A 19,462-nucleotide genomic window follows, 5' to 3' on the forward strand; every position below is an offset into this window, starting at 1 on the left:
CGATAAACAGTATAGTCTTCTGACCCACAGCAGGTGGCTTCACGAGAGATTGTTCATGTATGGCTCAGTCAAGTGCAAGGCTAGGGGGTTAACTGGCTCTCAACCAACCAGGCATCAGCTAAGGCTTTTGCAAAATTGTTACTGGAGGATTCTTCCAGACCAGGTTTGTCAGTGATCTCTTTGCAAGTCCATTTAAGTGTTGTATTCCCCCTCTCGTCTCCACAAAACTGTAGGTAAAGGGACAGACAAAGGAAAAACTGATCTAGATAGAAAGTGAGAATTTGAGATCAATTGCATTGTTTGGAGAATTTCACAGATTGGTAATAAAATAAAAATACAAGGTCAGCAGAAGAAACATTGGGTTACTTGTTATCTGATCTAATGAGCTGCCCTCTTCAGCTAATTTGCAGATGGTGTTTGGCATGTCAAGGGGGCTCATTATCAACTGCAGAAAACGGTTCGAGAAAGATGCAATTAATCTGGAAAGGCTGAGGAAGAGATTTTCGGGGGTTGGGGGAGGGATTTGAGTTACATGGATAGGCTGGGACTTTTTTCCTCACTGGAATGTAGGAGGCTGATGAGAAACCAGTCCACAATCAGGAGGAGATAAGGTCAATAGCAGGGAATCCAAATCCAGAGGACATTTCAGGTGAGAGGGGAAAGATTTAAAAAGGACTTGCAGGGCACTTTCACGTAGGCTGGTGCGTATATGGAATAAGTGAAAGTGGTGGGAATGATTGTGACCTTTAAAAGACATCTGAAAAGGCTGACCCTCTTGTGTGGAAATTGTTGTATGTTCATGTAAACAGTCCAGTGTCAATTATTACGAACTGACTCCTGCAAATCTCACATTTTGGAATCCTTACCCAAACCTGGAATTCATAACTTTGCTTTTACTTTTCCAATTTGTTCCCTGCTGAACTCTGTAGTTGGTTAGTTCCTGTGACAATGGTGCCAGATAGGTCAGCCTTGGAAATGGGTGTGAAAGCATCAACACCAGCAGGCCCTAGTGAAAGCAGCTGCCACAGCTCTTAAACAGACACTGCTCATTTGATCAAAGCCGTGAAACAAACACCAGCCTGAATGAGGAGAACAAAGATGCTCTTGTCGCGGCTGCTCACGGCAGCACTACTGAAACGAAGCGCATCCACACAGCACAAGGGTGAACCCGCAACTGTGTTTGAATGCTTCGCGCTGCTTTCAGTTTGACGACCCGCTTCCGGTCCGGGGCGCGCTGGTCGAAGGGACTGACTGCCTGCCCAGCGACATACAACCAGGAAAGGAGGGCGACATCTCCTGGGCAACGTGCGTCACCAAATGTGGGCTTCTCCTGAGAAGGGAATGGGGGGGGGGGGGCCCATGCCATCTTGTGTCAACGGGCTATTCGGCCCATCTAACTGTGCGGTCGCTCAGCCCGCTACACCATCATCTTTTTCAAGAGGGAAAGGGTTGCAAACAATTATGGCATCAATGCAGCCTTCGATATCTTCCATCTTTACAACACGTCTTCAAGACAGAGAATGGAATATGTGGGGAAGTTTCAGCAAAAGGTACATTTATTCTGTAACTCACCTAAACACCAGACAGTGAGCAGGGTACTTTTCAATCACTTAAACTGAATGAAGAGATGCTCTTTATAGTCTATTTGTTTACCCCAGTTAATTTATCTGGTTTTAGTTCAAGTTTAGATCTGCAGTTGTGATTTTAAAAAAGAAATATTTGCACACATCCAAAGAGAGTATCGGAATGAGAGTTTTTAAAAACATGCCTTTTTAAGATTTTGGACCAGTTGTTAAAGGGCAACCTAGCTGGGTGTTATCTATCAGTTCAGGATTCCAGCAATGCTCCGTCTGCTCGGTAGTGCAGTCTCCTGCCAGATGACAATGTTTTTCGATTATTTTTCACTAAAATTAATGTACCTTTTCAATAATTTGCTTCCACAATTAAGCAATAGTGATCTTCTTGAATATAGTTGATGATAATGTGGGCAACACTTTCAGCGTGGCAGCGAGCGCAACGCTATCACAGCGCCAGCGGCCAGGATTCTAATCCACTGCTGTCTATAGGGAGTTTGTACGCTCTCGCCGTATCTGCGTGGGTTTCCTTCAAGTGCTCCAGTTTCCTCCCACGTTCGAAAGATGTAGAGGTTAGTAGGTTGATTGGTCACATGGGTGTAATTGCGTTGCACAGACACATGGGTTGGAGTGATGTATCTCTAAATAAAAAATAAAATTAGAATGAAATAATAGTAATTATAGAGTTCATGGACAATGTGCATGTGAACCAAAATTCTTACTTGCTGCAGCTGAACAGGTATTTCAGTGGGTGGTTGGGGGGGGGGGGGGGGAGAGAGATAGTACACATTAAATTAAAAATCGGTGATCAATACAAAAGATATTTAGCTCATATTCAGATACTGTAAATACAAGATTCATGGCGTCACAACAGTCCGTTCCTTTTCTGAAGATGGAGCAGGTCAATAATTAATGTAATAAGGCGAGGTTCAAAAGCCTGATAGACATTGGAAAGAATTCATTCTTGATCCTAGAAATACAAGCCTTCAGGTGTCTGTAGGTATCAGTGAAAAGGAGGCGAGTCCAAGGTAATAGGGGTCCTTCATGATGTTGGTTGCCTGAGATAGGAGCCTGTGATTGACCTGGTTATGTTTGCTGCTTTCTGCATTCCCAGACACTCGAATGATCAAACCAGACTGTGATGCAAACAGTCAGTGCATGTTCTAAAATGCACCTGTAGAAGTTGGATAGAGTGTTTTTTTTATGGATTATGTAACATTTTATATTCCATATAGATATGTTATAAAGGAGATAGATTGTGGGGTTTTTAAGTTAGGTCACATACAGATACCAACCCTTCAAAACAGATCTCATTTAAAATCTTGGAGTTCTGCTCAAGCCAGACAGTCCAGGCTCCAAGTGCCTTTGCAAAAAAACTATAAGGACTTCATAAGTAGGTGTTAATTGGACTTGCTGTGGAGTAATGGATTATTGTCTTGGAAAGCAATAGTTCAGATTAGGTCCGGTGCCGCAGTCTGTCTGAATGCAGTTTGCTGTTCTAGGAAGGTCATGTGGTTTTGCAAGCAGAGAGATAAAAAGAGACTTTTCTCGGTGAGAGAGAGAGAGACAATTCAGTGCAGCAGCAGCTAGAACTGGAACAGGACATTTGGAAGACGGGTTGTGAGTTCTTAGTTCAGCCTGTTCAAAGCCCTGTGGTCCATACAAGAGGAGAAGACTGGCTGCCTAATGTTTCACTTGAAATAAGAGAAACAAAAAGGAACTGTGGTGACCTGGAAGAGGTTATCCTCTGGAAAATCCTGATGGGGCAAGTTTCTTTGGCAAGACACTGATGTGGCTGATTAAAAGGGATCAGTGGGTGTCCAGGAACAACAAATCTCTCTCTGAAAACTGACAAGAACCTTCCTGAGTTGAGAGCAATAAATAATAAGTTAAAGTTTGATCCTGTTTTCATGTATAAAGATAATTAAAAGCAACTTTTGTTGAAGTAACTATTTGTCTTGGTGAATATCTATTGCTGCTGGGTTTTTGGGTCCTCTGGTCTCGTAACAACACAAACTGATTCCTTCCAACTCTCTCTGCTTGCAAAACCACATGACCCCTTTAGAACAGCAACCTCCACTCAGGCAGCCTGTGGATCCAAACCTACTCCTCTGAGTTCTTTCATCTGTGGCTTTTCAAAACAACAATCCATTAGTGAAGTCTCTTGGGCACTCTCCAAAGTTTCTGCAAAGGTTCTCAGAGCCAGAATGTATGGCTTGAGTAGAGCTCCAGTATTTTAAATGAGATCTGTTTTGAAATGTTTGTATGTGACTCAAAAAAAAAACCTGCCACACTTTATCTCCAAAAATCATATCTATATACAATATAAAACACAAGATATTATGTCAGTGTCCAACGAGGAACAAATCTCTCTCTGAAAACTAACAAGAACCTTCCTGAGCAGTAACCATTTACCTTTAAAGCACCAAAGCTTGGTGAAGATTTATAAATGTTAAATTCTGTGCACAGTATAAAAATTGCCTGCATCGAGTGAACTTGGAGGAATGAGAAGTGAGATTCGACTGTGAATGAAAGAACCTTTCTGAACTTGTATACACATGACATACACACGCTTAGAATTAGAAGGAGGTTAGGTTAGTAAATTCATAGTAATAAGATAAAGTTTTTATGTTTAAAGATAATTAAAAGTTGGAGGAGTCACGTGATGGAGTAGTGGCCGATAGGGGAATTCCAGCCCTCTCCAGAAAAGAAATACAAAATATAACAAATAAAAGATAAAGTTATAGAGAAAAGAAAGAAAATGGCACCCATAGAAACATAGAAGATAGGAGCAGGAGTAAGTCATTCGACCCTTCGAGCCTGCTCCGCCATTCAACGAGATCATGGCTGATCTTAAAGTTCAGTACCCCGTCCCCGCCTTCTCTCCGTAACCTTTAATACCCTTATACTGAAGAAATAGATCTAATTCCCTCTTCAATAGATTTAATGAACCTGCCTCTACTGCCCTCTGTGGCAATGAATTCCACAGATTCACCACCCTCTGGGTCAAGAAATTCCTCCTCATCTCGGTCCTAAATGGTTTGCCTATTATCCTCAAACCATGGCCCCGGGTTTTGGATTTTCCCATCCTTGGAAACATCCCATCTGCATCCATTCTGTCCAGTCAGTCCTGCCAGAATTTTATAGGTCTCTATGAGATCCCCTCTCAATCTCCTAAACTCCAGTGAGTACAATCCCAATTTGCGCAAGCTTTCCTCCTAAGTCATTCCTGCCATTCCAGGTATCAGCCTGGTGAATCGCCTCTGCACTCCCTCCATTGCAAGAACATCCTTCCTTAGATAAGGTGACCAAAACTGCACACAATACTCCAGGTGGGGTCTCACCAAGGCCCTGTACAGCTGCAGTAAGGTATCCTTGTTCCTAGACTCAAACCCTCTTGATATGAAGGCCAACATACCATTTGCCTTTTTAACCGCCTGCTGTACCTGCATGCTCGCCTTCAGAGACTGGTGTACAAGTACCCCTAGGTCTCTCTGCACTTCCCCATCTCTTAATCTCTTGCCATTCAAATAGTAATCTGCCCTCCGGTTTGTATTACCAAAGTGGATAACCTCACATTGATCCACATTGTAGTGCATTTGCCATGTATCTGCCCAATCCCTCAATTTATCCAAATCACACTGGAGCTTCCTGACCCCCTCTTCCGTGCACACAACCCCTCCTAGCTTAGTGTCATCTGCAAATTTGGAGATATTACATCCAATCCCCTCATCCATATCATTAATGTAAATTGTGAACAGCTGGGGTCCCAGTACAGATCCCTGTGGCACCCCACTGGTCACCGCCTGCCACTCAGAAAACGAGCCATTTATCCCAACTCTCTGTCTTCTACCTGCCAGCCAGTTCTCAATCCACATCAATACTTTTCCCCCAATCCCATGAGCCTTGATTTTGGAAGCCAGTCGTTTATGCGGGACCTTATCGAAGGCCTTTTGGAAGTCCAGGTACACCACATCCACTGGCTCTCCCCCATCTATTTTACCTGTCACCATCTCAAAGAATTCCAATAGATTTGTCAAGCACGATTTACCTTTTGTAGATCCATGTTGACTCCGTCTGATCCCTTCTCTGCTAGTCATATGCTCTGCTATTACATCCTTAATAATGGATTCCATCATTTTTCCCACTACTGATGTAAGGCTCACTGGCCTATAATTCCCTGCTTTTTCTCTACCCTCCTTTTTAAATAGTGGGGTAACATAAGCTACCCTCCAATCCATGGGTACTGATCCTGAGTCTATCGAGTTCTGGAAAATAATTCTTAAAGCATCTGCTATCTGAATGGCCACTTCCTTAAGTACCCTAGGATGTAGATTATCAGGCCCTTGGGATTTATCTGCCTTCAATCCCATCAATTTCCCCAAGACCATGTCCTTAGAGATACTGATTTCTTTCAGTTCCTCCCTTGCATTAGTCTCTATGTTTCCCAACATCCTTGGGAGGTTATTTGTATCCTCTCTTGTGAAAACAGAACTAAAGTAAGAATTTAATTGGTCTGCCATTTCTTTATTCCCCATTATATATTCCCCTGATTCTGACTGCAAAGGACCTACTCTGGATTTCACCAATCTTTTCCTCTTGACATATTTATAAAAGCTTTTGCAGTCGGTTTTTATATTTGCCGCAAGCTTACTTTCGTAATTTATTTTTGCTCTCTTGATTAATCCCTTTGTCCTCCTTTGGTGCATCTTGAACTGCTCCCAGTCTTCGTTTGTGGTACTTTTTTTGGCTAATTGATATGCTCTCTCTTTGGACCTAATGCTGTCTCTAATTACCCTTGTTATCCACGGTTGAGTCACCTTTTTTGGTTTATTTTTATGCCAAACCGGTATAAACAATTTTTGAAATTTCTCCATTAGATCTGTGAATGCTTTCCATTGTCTATCCACAGTCAACTCCCCCATAAACACCACCCATTCAATCTTACTCAACTCCCTTGTCATACCATCATAATTCCCTTTATTTAAATTCAAGAAGGAAAAAGTAAAAACAACGGGGAAAAAGAAGAAAAGATGCCGGAAGAGAAAGGAGAAGGCCTTACCTGCATGAAGAAACAGGGAGCCGTCGTGGAGAAGAGAGCCCGTTCCCCGAGATTGGTGACGACCCCACAGAGTCACGACCCCCCGACCGCTGGACTGCAAAAATGGCTCTCTGAGCCAAACAAAAGTGCGCAACTGCGCATGCACTTACTAAGGAGAAGGAGAACACCAACGGGAGGGGGGCCCAGCAGAGGAGCGAGCAAACACAACACAACCAGCTGAGGGATGCCCGATACCAGGGCTCTCAGCTGGAAGAAGAAGAAAGCGACAGGAAAGGGAGTGAAAGGAAAGAAGAGCAGCAGTAGGAGGCCCAACAGATGAGTAGCCCAGAAGAAGAGGACCAACAGAGAGAAGCCAAGCAAGAAGAAACCTAGCAAAGTGAGACAAGCAACTCAACAAGAAAGTCAGAAGAGACACAGAATCAAGGAAGAGAAGAAGACACAAACACAGGTACAGACACAGAAGAAGAGGAAGAAGAAGACCAAGATCTGCACAGAGAAATAGAAGATAAAACAAATAGATAAAGTTTTTTTTCCGAGAATAAATGAGAGCATTAAAAGAATGGTTGACATTAGAATTTAGTGAAATTAAATGAAAAATGAAAAGTACAGAAGATAAAGTGAATAGATTAGAGCTGGTCATGACAGAAACTCTAATGTTGATAGGGAGGGTAAATTGCATTAAAATGAATGTCTTCCCAAGGATACAATACTTATTTCAATCATTACCAACTCCCTTAACAAAGAAATTCTTTAATGAACTGAAGAGTATAATAAGGATTTTTTTTGTGGAAAGGGGGGGGGAAACTGAGGGTAGCGTTAGATAAATTAACAAAGAGGTATAACCAGGGTGGTTTGCGGTTACAAAACTTTAAAAATTATTATAGAGCAGCACAATTAAGGTATTTATCAGATTTTTACCAGACAAGGAAAAAACCAGATTGGACTAAGATAGAGCTAGATAAAATAGGGGAGAAGGTAATAAAAAGATTTATTGTGATAGCTTTAGCTGTAGCAAAAAAATGTATAATGTCAACTTGGAAATCTGAAGAGAGCCTGAGAGTACAGCAATGGTACATGGAAATGAATAAGTGTATTCCATTGGAAAAAATAACATAATTTAAAACATACAGTCACATTGTTTGAACAAATTTGGGAACCGTACATGGAACACAACAGAGAGGACTTGCCTCGGACCTCCACCCCCTAAAATGATAAGAAGACAAAATGACTTGACCCAGTGTGTAAAAGTAGATGACACATTTTTCTTGTTTATTTTTCATCGTGTGATGACATTGTTTAATGGTTTTATTGTATAAGTTGAATGTTTATTGGTTTTGGAGGGGGGGGGTGGGAAGGTAGGGGGTTAAAAAAAAAAGGGGAGAAAATGCCACTGTATATATTTAAGAAGGAAATGTTTGTATGTATTTTGGTTGATATGGTTCACCGTGTAAAAAATAAAAAATTATAGAAAGATAATTAAAAGTAACTTTTGTTTGAGTAACCATTTGTCTTGGTGAATTTCTATCGCTGCTGGGTTTTGAGATCCTCTGGGCCCGTAACAATTTGATGAAGCTCAATCTCCACAAAATGTAGAGGTGTTGACTTCCTGAAACAGAACCACTTAACCTTTCTGGGTTAAACTCCATCTGGCACTTTTCAGCCCAGATTTTCATCTTTTTAATGTCTCTCTGCAACTTTCCAGACTCTCCATAACCCACCAACCTTAATGTCATCTGTAAACTTAAACTGCTTTCCGTGGGCAAGCCCATTCTGTAGCGACAAAGTAAGTCCTCCTTGGATTCCATGCCTCCTTGCTTTCTGAATGAGCTTTGCTTGAGGACCTTATCAAATGTCTTATTAAAATCCAAATGTACTCCATCCACCACTGTCTTCAGCCACGTGCTTTGTTACGTCATCAAAGAATTCATTCAGGCTCATGAGACATGACCTTCCCTTGCTGACCATCCCTAATCAGGCTATGCCCCTCTAAATCCTGTCTTTCAGGAACTTCCCTAACAGCTTGCCCATTACTGAAGTAAGATTTACTAATCCAGTGGTTCTCAACTTTTTTCTTTCCACTCACATGTCACTTTAAGCATTTCCTGTGGCATAGGTGCTCTGTGATTAGTAAGGGAATGCTTAAGTGGGATGTGGGTGGAAAGAAAAATGTTTGAAGACCACTGTTTTAATCGTCCCTCATTGACTCGTAATGTGCACAGTTTCTTAACTCCAAAGGAAATGGGCCAATGACCATTTTTCTCAAGCCAATTATTTCAGCAACAATTGGGTCTAGAGCAGTGATTCTCAACCTTCCCCTCCCACTTACATCCCACCTTAAGCAATCCCTTACTAATTACAGAGCACCAATGGCATAGGGATTACTCAAAATGGTATGTGAGTGGAAAGTGAAAGGTTGCAAACCACTGTACTAGCCTATAATTTGCTGGGTTATCTCTACTCCCTTTCATGAACAGGGGAACAACTTGATCCTGGCAAATTATTTAATTTGTGCTTTACAAAAGCTCCAACGGATCCTCTTTCCTAATGCCCCCAAAGCCACAGCCACTCACTGCAACACCAACCCACAGAGCTCCCATCACCACAGCCCCTTACTGGAACACCGACTCCAATCCCCACTGAGTTCCCGATGCCACAGCCCCTCTCTGGAACACCAACCCCAACCCCCCCACTCCATGGGGCTCCTGACCCCTCAACTGCCGGCTCCTGCGCTGGACCCGAAGATGATGTCGTTGAGCCTCCCTCACTGACTCAGACTACGTGGCTCCTGACACAGATTGCCATCAGAGTCCTGATCGAGCCACTAAATCCCACTCACTTATTCCCCTCACTACTCCTTCCCTATCCTCCCACGTCCCTCCCCACTTAACCCCAATCTCCCTTCCTCCCCAGCCCTCAGACCTCATTTCCCCCACCCCCCGTCCTCCCCCATCCCACCACTCTCCCCCAACACCAATCCCCACTCTGACCCCTGCTTGGTTTTTACTATCCCCTCTGATCTTCCCCTCTCTGAGCGCTCAGTCCTCAGTAGAGGCCTCACCTTTGTTCCTCCTCTGCCCTCACCTCAATGAGTTCCGCGCACACCATGATGCTGAACTCTTCTTCCGCTGCATCTGGGCCCACTTCCATGACCGTGACTCTCTCTCCTCCAAACCACCCCCAGACCTTTTCTCCCGCTTTGCATTTTTCATCCTCCTGGACACCTCAAATTGGCCAACTGTCCACTCCAGACCTTATTATTTCCAACAGCCATCACCAGTCTCAACTTTACAACCCTCCCCCCCCCCCCCCCCCAAGTCTTGTACTCCAGCCTCGCTTCCTCAGAATGCTCTGCCCTCCACTCTCCGCAAAGATCCCAACCTCACCATCAAACCCGCAGACAAGGGCAGTGCTGTTGTGGTCTGGCACAATGGCCTCTATCTTGCCAAGGCCGGTTGACAGCCCTCAGACACTTCTCCTTCTGACCCCCTCTGACAGGGCCCCACCACTACACATCAAGCCACTGTCTCCAAAACCATCTCCATTCCATCACCTCTGGTCACCTCCCCTCCATATAATAAGGTGGTGTATGGGTGGAAAGAAAAAGTTTGAAAACCACTGTTTTAATCGTCCCTCATTGGCTCGATATGTGCACGGTTTCAGAACTCCAAAGGAAATGGGCCAACGACAATTTTTCTCAAGCAAAATATTTCACATATTTAATCCCTGTTAAATAATATTACTTCCCTAGAAGTAACACCTTCAAGAATCGGAGCAATCATCATTACTTAATGCTTGAAAGTACATCCAGAATAAATATTTCCAGCATTAATTCCATACTCCAGAGGAAAGCCAATAAGTACTGTCTGCTTCCTCTGTGGACAGATCGGTATGCAAGATCTGTTGGTTTTAATACTCTTTTGCTGGGATTTTGGTCTGTGCATTTTACAACCCAATTGTTTGATGTAGGGCATTCAAGGCCAAAGGAAATAAACAGCTATGTGGTAATGAGGGACCACAAATGGCAGCTTTGTTTTTATTGACCTCTCCTTGGGACGGTTTGCATTTGTACTCATGCACATATTTCATCCCGTTTTGTGTATTTATTGTTGGTCCTAATTTCGAATACTGTTCATTGCAGACATTTTAAAGAGCTGATATATTTCAAATAGTAAGCCAATGAATAGGTAAACTCCTATTATGAACAACTACAGTACCATATTGCAGCTATTCAAAATGAATAATTGATACCAATATTCAATGTAAGTAAGGTCCTACCTCAGAACTATCTCTTCCCGCGCTGAGAGCTGAGCTATCTGCCCTTGATCTCTGTGCCTCCAGTGTCCTGAGACCGAGGTTCCAGTGCTCAGATCAATATTGAGCAGCAATCTATTCCATTCCTGGTTGTAAGATGGTCATGTTTGCTACAAGATACAACATGCAGGCTGGGGTGGGACTGTGCCACAGAAATAAACAGCTGGATGAACTCAATGGGTCCAGCAACATCTGTGTAGGAAAAAGGATAGTTGACATTTTGGGTCAAGAGCCTACATCAGAAACATTTATATCCCTTCACAGATGTTGCTGGACCCACCGAGTAATTCCAGCAATTTATTTCTTGCACCAGATTCCAGCATTCACAGTTGTGTGCCCACAGGTGTGCACTCTCTAGGGTTTCGGCTAACCATCAAGTAATGAACAAACATGACTTGTGCATGACAATAAATTCTGCTTCTGGAGGTCACTTGGATGAGTTCTGAGAAGGAATAATAGGGTCATAGAACCATGCGCCCGTGTTTAGAGGAAAAGCAGGAAAAAGGGGGACAAATTTGCAGAAAATAAGAATTGTGGAAAAACAAGGTAACAAAACCTGAAAATGCAGGAAACTCACTGCAGGTCAGATAGCATCTGTGAAAAGAGAAACACAATTAACAGGATCAGGAGAAGGCCCATTTGTTTGGAATTAGAGAGAAAACCTCTCAATTTTAAGGTGCTGAAACAATGGGAAGGAGATGGTTAGGATAAAGGGTGTACCTGATAGCATGAGTACAAGATTACAGAGATGAATTCACTGTTCACAGAGCCATCTACTTAACAGGGGTCCCAAAAGAGATCTCTGCACCACTCCACTCCAGGCAGAATACTCTCTGCTTTCTACCTGCAAGCTAGTATACTTAATTGATTGAAAAAGAGACAATAAATACAAAAGATAGATAATAAATATTACAGGTAATACATAACCAATAGGAATTCAGTGATGGTGGTGTCAAGTACGAGCAGAGGTAGTATTGAATGTTATTTTGATGCAAAAGTAATTAGTTTTGATGATCATGTATGGTGGTGTTTTGCTCAGGTTTCATAAGAAATAGGAACAGTACTTGGCCCTCCGATCCGTCGAGCCTGGTCCACCATTCAATAAGATCATGGCTGATCTAATCATCAACTCAATTCCCCCTACCTGCCTTTTCCCCAGAGGCCTTAATTCCGTTTTTTTTTTAAAACAATCTATCTAATTGAAGCTTAAATGTGTTTAATGAAGTAGCTTCAACCGCTTTTCTGGGCAGAGAATTCCACAGATTCATTTCTCTCTGGGAAAAACAGTAGTGAATCTGCAAACTGTTCGATTTTGCCTGGATAATGAGATGGGTATGGTGCACTGACATTTTGAATAAAACAGTGGAGCCACTGCTGTTAATCATAAAATAAAGGTTTGATATTGGCAACCCATAAACACTAACCTGATTATAACTTGAGGTTATCCACAAGGTAATCCTGGGTATTTTGTTGGTTACAAGATTAGTGTTTATTGGAATGAATGGCCAAAATCTACATATAAAAGATAAATTTTGATCCAAGAAAACATGTTCAATAATTCACAATCACTTTCCTTGAAAAGCTTTTTGTCCAAAAACAATACAGTGTATTAAAAAGGCACGCAGTGTTCCTAAATGATTTTGGACAATGAATAAAGCTGCAGTTCACTGACAGATAGCTGTGTAACTAGGAACATTCCCTCTCATCAAAAGCACATATTTTGTTTTCCATTGCATTCATCTGCTGGAAGAATAATTTGTTGAATTGGAGAGTTTACAAATTGGACATCTTTCAAATTCTGGAACAGCAAAATCTTGTTCCAGACATAGCATTGCTACCCACATGAGCTTTCACTACTCCATAGCACACAGTAAACTGATTTTTATCTTTAAATTCCATCAAAATATCCCTTGATAGAACAAATTATTGATTCTTGGAAGCTACTACAATTCATCGGCTCGTTGACTGATTTTTGCTGTTGAATGCTGACCTCCCAAAAGTGAGTTGTAACTTTAGCATGTATTAATTATAATGATTAATTGTATTGAGATTGGAAATGGTGAAAAAGAATTCAATAGTTACCTATTTATGATCAGTTTTATTCATTTTATCAAAAATTATATACTTCTGAGGGAAAACAGGACACTGGTTCTTTCGAATCCTATTCATCTAAATTAAACTTACCTGATCTACGAGGACCTGGAGGGTCTCAGGATGCACCGATCTACGAGGACCTGGAAAATCTCAGGAAGTACCGACCTAAGAGAGCCTCTGCTTCCTCAGGAGTTTGCGGAAGAGCTCGTGGAGTTGTTCAAGTGAACCGGTACGGACTTGAAGGGCCGACATGGCCTGTTTCCGTGCTGTAAACGGTTATATGGTTATATGGTTAAAAGAAATGAAAGTAAGTTTATCAGTTGGCTCTGTTTATCAACCATCAGATCATTAGTTTACGGTGAGACAAAAGTAGATTAGATCAATGACGGACTTGTAATGATAACACATTGTAACTGAATCACATTTCTGAGCAGCTTTGTCAACCCGTGTTGAGGCCACAGCTGGAAATATTGTGGAGAAAGCCCGACAACAGGTAATGGGCGCAGCCCAGGACATCACAGGCAAAACTCTTCCCACCATCAAGAACATTTGCAAGCAACGTTGCCATAGGAGAGCAACAGCAATCATCAAGGATCCACACCACCCAGCACACGCTCTGTTCTCGCTGCTGCCTTCAGGAAAGACTCGCACCACCAATTGCTACCCCTCCACCATCAATCTTCAACAACAAACTCAGAGGTTCATTTAAGGCTTTACTTTTCATGTTATTTATTATTGAATATTTATTTTCAGTATTTCACAGTTTGTTTGCACTTTTCTTTGTTTACATTTCTCTCTTTTGTTTATATACCTTTTCTTGAATACTGTTGTTTTGCACTATCAGTAAGTGGTAATTCTTCTGCGCCTGCAGGAAAAGAATCTCAGGGTTATATGTGGTGTCATTCATGTACTTTGGCAACAAATCTGAACTACAAACTTTGAACTTTGCCATTCCTGTTGCCACATTATAGGGAATGTGTAATTAAATTGGAGAGGGTACACAGCAGATACAGTGGGATGTGGCCAGTAATGAAAAGAGTTTCAATAGGCTGGGTTCATCTCCCTTAGAACAGAGGAGGGGGGTGGCGGATCTGATGGAGGAATTCAAAATTGTAAGAAGCATTGATACGGTTGAAAGTAAGAAACATTTTGTCATGGCAGAGCTCTCTAACACCAGAGGATATAAATCGAAGGTGAGAATCAAAGGTTTAGAGGGGATCAGAGGAAGAATTTTTCACCAAGAGTGGTTTAAAATCTGGAATACATTGTATGACGTGTAGGTGGAGGCAGGTACTCTCACAGCTTTTAAGAAAATTCAGTACGAGAATCGCCTAGTCAAAGTAGGCTGTGGACCAAATGCTGATAAATGGAATTGGTATAGAGAAATGGACATGGTGAAAATGAAAGGCCTGTTTCTCTCTTTTCTGACTTCATTATCTCATTTGCTTGAATTATGGGGGAAATTAGCAGTCGTGCTGATGTTAGATGTGCAGTGTTTCCACTGAGTGCAGCGTGGATAACAGGAAAAACCTGTAAAGATTACTCTATGAGGTGCATTTTTCTCCCACGTTAATAGTTCTGTCTTTGTTAGATAGCAAATCAATGTTCAAAACCAGGAAGAAAGAAATACTTTTGCCACTGACCTGTGATTAAAATTTACATGAAATGTGTTACCACCTCCAGCTTTCTTGCAGTCAGAGAGTGTTGGTGCTGGAGCAGGCAACGTGGTTGAAGAACATTGTTCCATTGAGCAGAATTGTTATAAGGGAGCTGAGATTTTATCCTTTTTCACAGTGTTACAGCCTACACATCAATAAAATTTAAATATTCATGACAATCCACTAGAATGGTATTTGAAATTTCCCTTTCTCTCTTCCAAACCTCCACCCACCCCCTCCCCCTCCCCTCCCCCCAACCCCAGCCTATCCAAGCTCTCCTTGTTACTGAAATGTTTAATTCCTGGCAACATTCTAGTGCAGTGGTTCCCAAACTTTTTCAGGACGGCCTCCAGGCCACATCTCAAGAGCAGCCCTACCCAACGCCACCCCCCCCCCCATATGGGGGAGGGGGGGGGGTTAGTGGCGGCATTGAGCAGGGAGGATGGAATATGACTCCGAGCAGGGAGGCGACGCTGAGGGTTGTGGCAGCGGAGATGCTGGTGGGGGGGGCGTGGGATTGTGATGCCAGTACAACATGGTGGCCACCGAGACCAGCTCTCGCAAGAACACCTTGTTGCCATTTATTCTGCTTGCTACTGCCACCCCGAGACTGGCCAGAAAATTACTGCATCGGCTTCTTCATTAAATTTTATAGCAGAGCGAATAATAACAAGATGGAAGGTTTGGACCATCCCCTTTTCCCTGCCCGTCCCCTTAGATCTTTCCACCACCCACGGGGGGGGGGGGGGGTGGCAGTGCCCACTTTGAGAATCACTGTTCTAGTGTATCCGCTGTGTACCCTCTCCAGTGTAATCTAGTCTTTCAAATCGAGTCGCAAACTGAATGGCAAAGTTCAAAGTTTACAGTTGGCATCAAGTTCAAAGATGGTATCATGATTTTGGGTTTCTACACGGACCAATATTAAAGAGGACACTGGACAATATTAAATTTTATAGTCAGAACTTTGCAAGATTATAACTATATACTGTGATTTAATACATATAATTCTCTCTATCTATAAACGAATGAGAGAGATTGAAAATATAAATATATTAAATGATACAACACTGTAGAAAACCTACATGGACTTTGAGGAGAATCAGTGGATTCACAGGTACTGGAATAGATGGAGATATTGAGGGTGATGGGGATTGGCAGAGAAACTGAGGTTAGGCCAGCACAGATCAGTCCACCTTTGGCAATTTTCTTGTCGTCTTGGAATAGTTATGCGATCTATAATCAGACATACGAGTTCTCATACTTTATTTTATTGAATTTTATATATATGCACATATATATATATATATATATATATATATATACACACACACACATATATATATATACACACACACATATATATACACACACACACACACACACACACACACACACACACACACACGCAAGAACAAGAAAATATACTGTACAGGTACAAAGTAATTAATGTATTTTAGAATAAAAATGAACATCGCAACTAATGGTAAACAAACAGAATTCAATGTTATATCTCTTGTTCCTGCAGGGAAAAAAAAAACCAAAAGAAAAAAAGACTACAACTGATCCCAAATCTATCACCCCTAAACTAAAAAGAAAAAGCCACTGGGATACCTTAAACCACCAAAAGGGTAACAGTAACGGTACGTTGGTGAATTGCCTTGTATGTAAATAAGTAAACTACTGTATTTTTCATTAAACGTTAAAAAATTCTTTATTCCATAAAGATGTGCCACATTTTATCAAACTTAACTTCAGTTTTCAGAACATCTAATCCTTGACGCTCGGTCATGATAAGGTTTGGGTCCTCCATTGTGCGTAACTGGGAGGGAGAGATCTCCCAGTTGATGACTCTATCATAAAAAAATCTCCACTGTTGGAAAATAAGGCCACATTTGAATAAAGCCTGGTAAACATTTGCCTAAAAAATAGATAATTGTTTTAGGAATATTTTTCAGTTTCCATTCCCTTTTATTCACTCCGTTTATTTTATGTGATGGGCTAAAATTATCACCTCAACAAAAACTAGAGGATTTTGCATCTGGCATGAAATACTAAAAACTTTTTGAACTGTGTTATGTTGCTATGGGCCCTTGGCCCAAGTAAATAATATTTTCCATGTAGAGTTTTTTTTTAAAAAGGTATTCTTACATTTATTTGGTCTTTTGTTACACATAAATTACAAGAGATACACATAAAAAAGTTTTCTGCGAAATAAATTTAAAAATTTGTTCTTTAAAATATGCCACAGTTGGCAGCATTTTTTGCAAAGGCATCAACATAGATAATTGTGTTTGCTTCAAAAACCACCCTTGTTGAGCACCAGCATCTGCTTTGCGCATATTTCATCAGTTGGTCCGTGGTCCAAAACTGTAAGAGGTAGGAGCAGGATTAGGCCATTTGGGCCAATCTTTGGCATCTTTACTCAACAAGAACTTATCAACATCTGCTTTGTATATACACCAATGACTTGGTCTCCATACCCATACATGGCAACAAATTCCACATATTCACAACTCTGGCTTAAGAAATTTCTTCACATCCCTTTATTCTGTGGATATGCCCTCTGGTCCCAGAATCTCTCACTACTGGAAACATTTTCTCCACTCAGACTAGACCACTCAATATTCTAATGAAGCTTCCCCCCCCACCCCCATCTTTTTAAACTCCAGAGAGTACAGGCCCAGAGCCATTAAACCCTTCCCATACGTTAACCCTCTCATCTTGGGATCATTCTTGTAAACCTCTTATGGACTCTCTCCAATGCCAGCACATCCTTCCTTCGATATGGAGCCCAAAACTATTCACAATGTCCCAAGTGTGGTCTGACTAATGCCTTATAAAACCTCAACATTGCATCGTTGCCTTTATATCAGAACCCTCCCAAAATAAATGCTCACATTTACATCAGTGACTAGTGGAATCCCACAAGGATTTGGTCTGGGATCTTTGTGATCTTTATAAATGAGCACGTCAAAGAGGCGTGATCATGGGTCAGTACATTTGCAGATGATATGAAGGTTGGAGGAGTTGTGAGTGGAGCTGAAGGTTGTCATAGGTTACAAAAGGATATAGACAAGATGCAGAGTTGGATGGAAAAGCGGCAGATGGAGTTCAATCCAGATAAGTGTGAGGTGATGCTTTTTGGAAGGTCAAACCAGGGTTAATGGTCAGTTACTTAGGAGTGTGGATGAACAGAGGGACTTTGAGGTCCAAATCCATACATTCCTCAAGGTCTAGGACCTTTCTCTTTGGAGCCTAGAAGAATGAGAGGCATAGGTAGCGTGGACAGCCACCACCTGTTTCCCAGGGCATGGATAGAAAACACCAGAGAACATATGTACAAAGTGAAGTAGGGGGGGGGGGTTAAATTTAGGGTAGACATCAGAGGTGACTTTATATATCAAAAAAAGAGTTGTGGGTGCCTGGAATGCATTTCCAGGGATGGTGGTGGAAGCTGAAACATTAGGAGCATTTATGAGTCTCAGACACATGGTTGGAAGAAAAAAATAAAGGGTTACAGGGTAGGGAGGGTTAAGGAATACATGGATAACCACAACATTGAGGGACAAAGGGCCTGTGGTGTTCCAAGTTCTACTGCACTTGCCTTCCTTACTAACAAATCAACCTGCAAGTTACCGTAACCTTTAGAGAATTTTGCACTTAGACTCCGAAATCCTTTTGGACTTCCACTTGCTGAATTTTCTCCCTATTTAGAAAATAAACTATATTTTTATTCTTGTCTACCAAAGTGTATGACAATGTATTTCCCTCTTGTGTATTCCATCTTTGCCTATTCTCCAAGTCTCTCTGCAGAATCCCTGCTTCCTGCAACCATCTTCGCGTCATCCCCAAACTTGGCCACAACGTCATCAGTTCCACCATCCAAGTCATTTACATACAACACAAAAAGTCGCAGACCCTGCATCAACCCCAGCCAAACACCAGCAGCTAGCCAGAAAAGGCTCCCTTTATTCCAGTGGCTCTCAACCTTTTTCTTTCCACTCACATACCACTAAGTATTCCCTATGCCAGAGGTACTCTGTGATTAGTAAGGGATTGCTTAAGGTGGAAAAAAAAAGTTTGAAAACCACCGTTTTAATCGTACCTCATTGACTCGTTATGTGCACGATTTCATTACTCCAAAGGAAATGGGCCAATGACAATTTTCTTCAAGCAAAATATTTCAGTGACAATTGGGTCTAGAGCAGTGATTCTCAATCTTCCCTTCCCACTCACACCCTACCTTAAGCGTCCCTTACTAATCACAGAGCACTGATGGCCTAGGGATTACTTAAAATGGAATGTGAGTGGAAAGAAAAAGGTTGAGAACCACTATACAAGAAACAGATCTAAAATGAAGGAGAACCAAAATGGGTAGTTTTGATACAGGCAGCAAGAAGGAGCCAGTTATCTACAGATGGATGATTTGATATCGTGTTCTATGAGCTTTGATGGAAGTTGAAATGTTGTTTCTCAGACTTGCACTGAGTCTTTATGCAACAGTGCAAGATGCCACAACAGGAAGGGCAGGGTGGGAAAGTGAATTAAAGAGGCTTGCAACAGGAAGCTCAAGGTCACTACTGCAGTCCAAGCATATGAGCTCTACAAAGCAAACACCCAATCTAGCTGTTGTTTCTCCAATGCAGAGGAGGCAACATTGTGAACATTGTTTGCAATGCACTGTCCATCTAAATCAGTGGTTTTCAAACTGCCCCCCTAATCTCACATTCCACCTTAAGCAATCCCTATGCCATAGGTGCTCT

General features: G+C 41.8%; 1 protein-coding gene and 1 long non-coding RNA gene across 10 annotated transcripts in view; one reads left to right on the forward strand and one right to left on the reverse strand.

The window, feature by feature from the left end:
- The window catches only part of LOC138738448 (collagen alpha-1(VIII) chain-like), a 176,890-nt gene that overhangs the window by 17,340 nt on the left and 140,088 nt on the right, over window positions 1-19,462 (reverse strand). For 4 of the 7 annotated variants that reach the window (XM_069888679.1, XM_069888677.1, XM_069888680.1 and 1 more), the window contains one exon: window positions 1,920-2,215. The gene's annotated coding sequence lies outside the window, so the exon portion shown is untranslated. Of the gene's footprint in view, window positions 1-1,572; window positions 2,216-12,371; window positions 12,454-13,131; window positions 13,358-19,462 lie in introns of those variants that run through there. The other 3 variants (XM_069888681.1, XM_069888682.1, XM_069888678.1) reach the window with 3 other exon arrangements.
- The window catches only part of LOC138738453 (uncharacterized), a 45,656-nt gene that overhangs the window by 2,740 nt on the left and 23,454 nt on the right, over window positions 1-19,462 (forward strand). For all 3 annotated transcript variants that reach the window (XR_011341553.1, XR_011341554.1, XR_011341552.1), the window contains exons 2-3: window positions 13,476-13,740; window positions 16,225-16,339. This is a non-coding gene — a long non-coding RNA (uncharacterized lncRNA). The remainder of the gene's footprint in view (window positions 1-13,475; window positions 13,741-16,224; window positions 16,340-19,462) is intronic.

This window comes from Narcine bancroftii, chromosome 7 (genome assembly GCF_036971445.1).
Source record: "Narcine bancroftii isolate sNarBan1 chromosome 7, sNarBan1.hap1, whole genome shotgun sequence".
Classification (NCBI taxonomy): Eukaryota; Metazoa; Chordata; class Chondrichthyes; order Torpediniformes; family Narcinidae; genus Narcine; species Narcine bancroftii.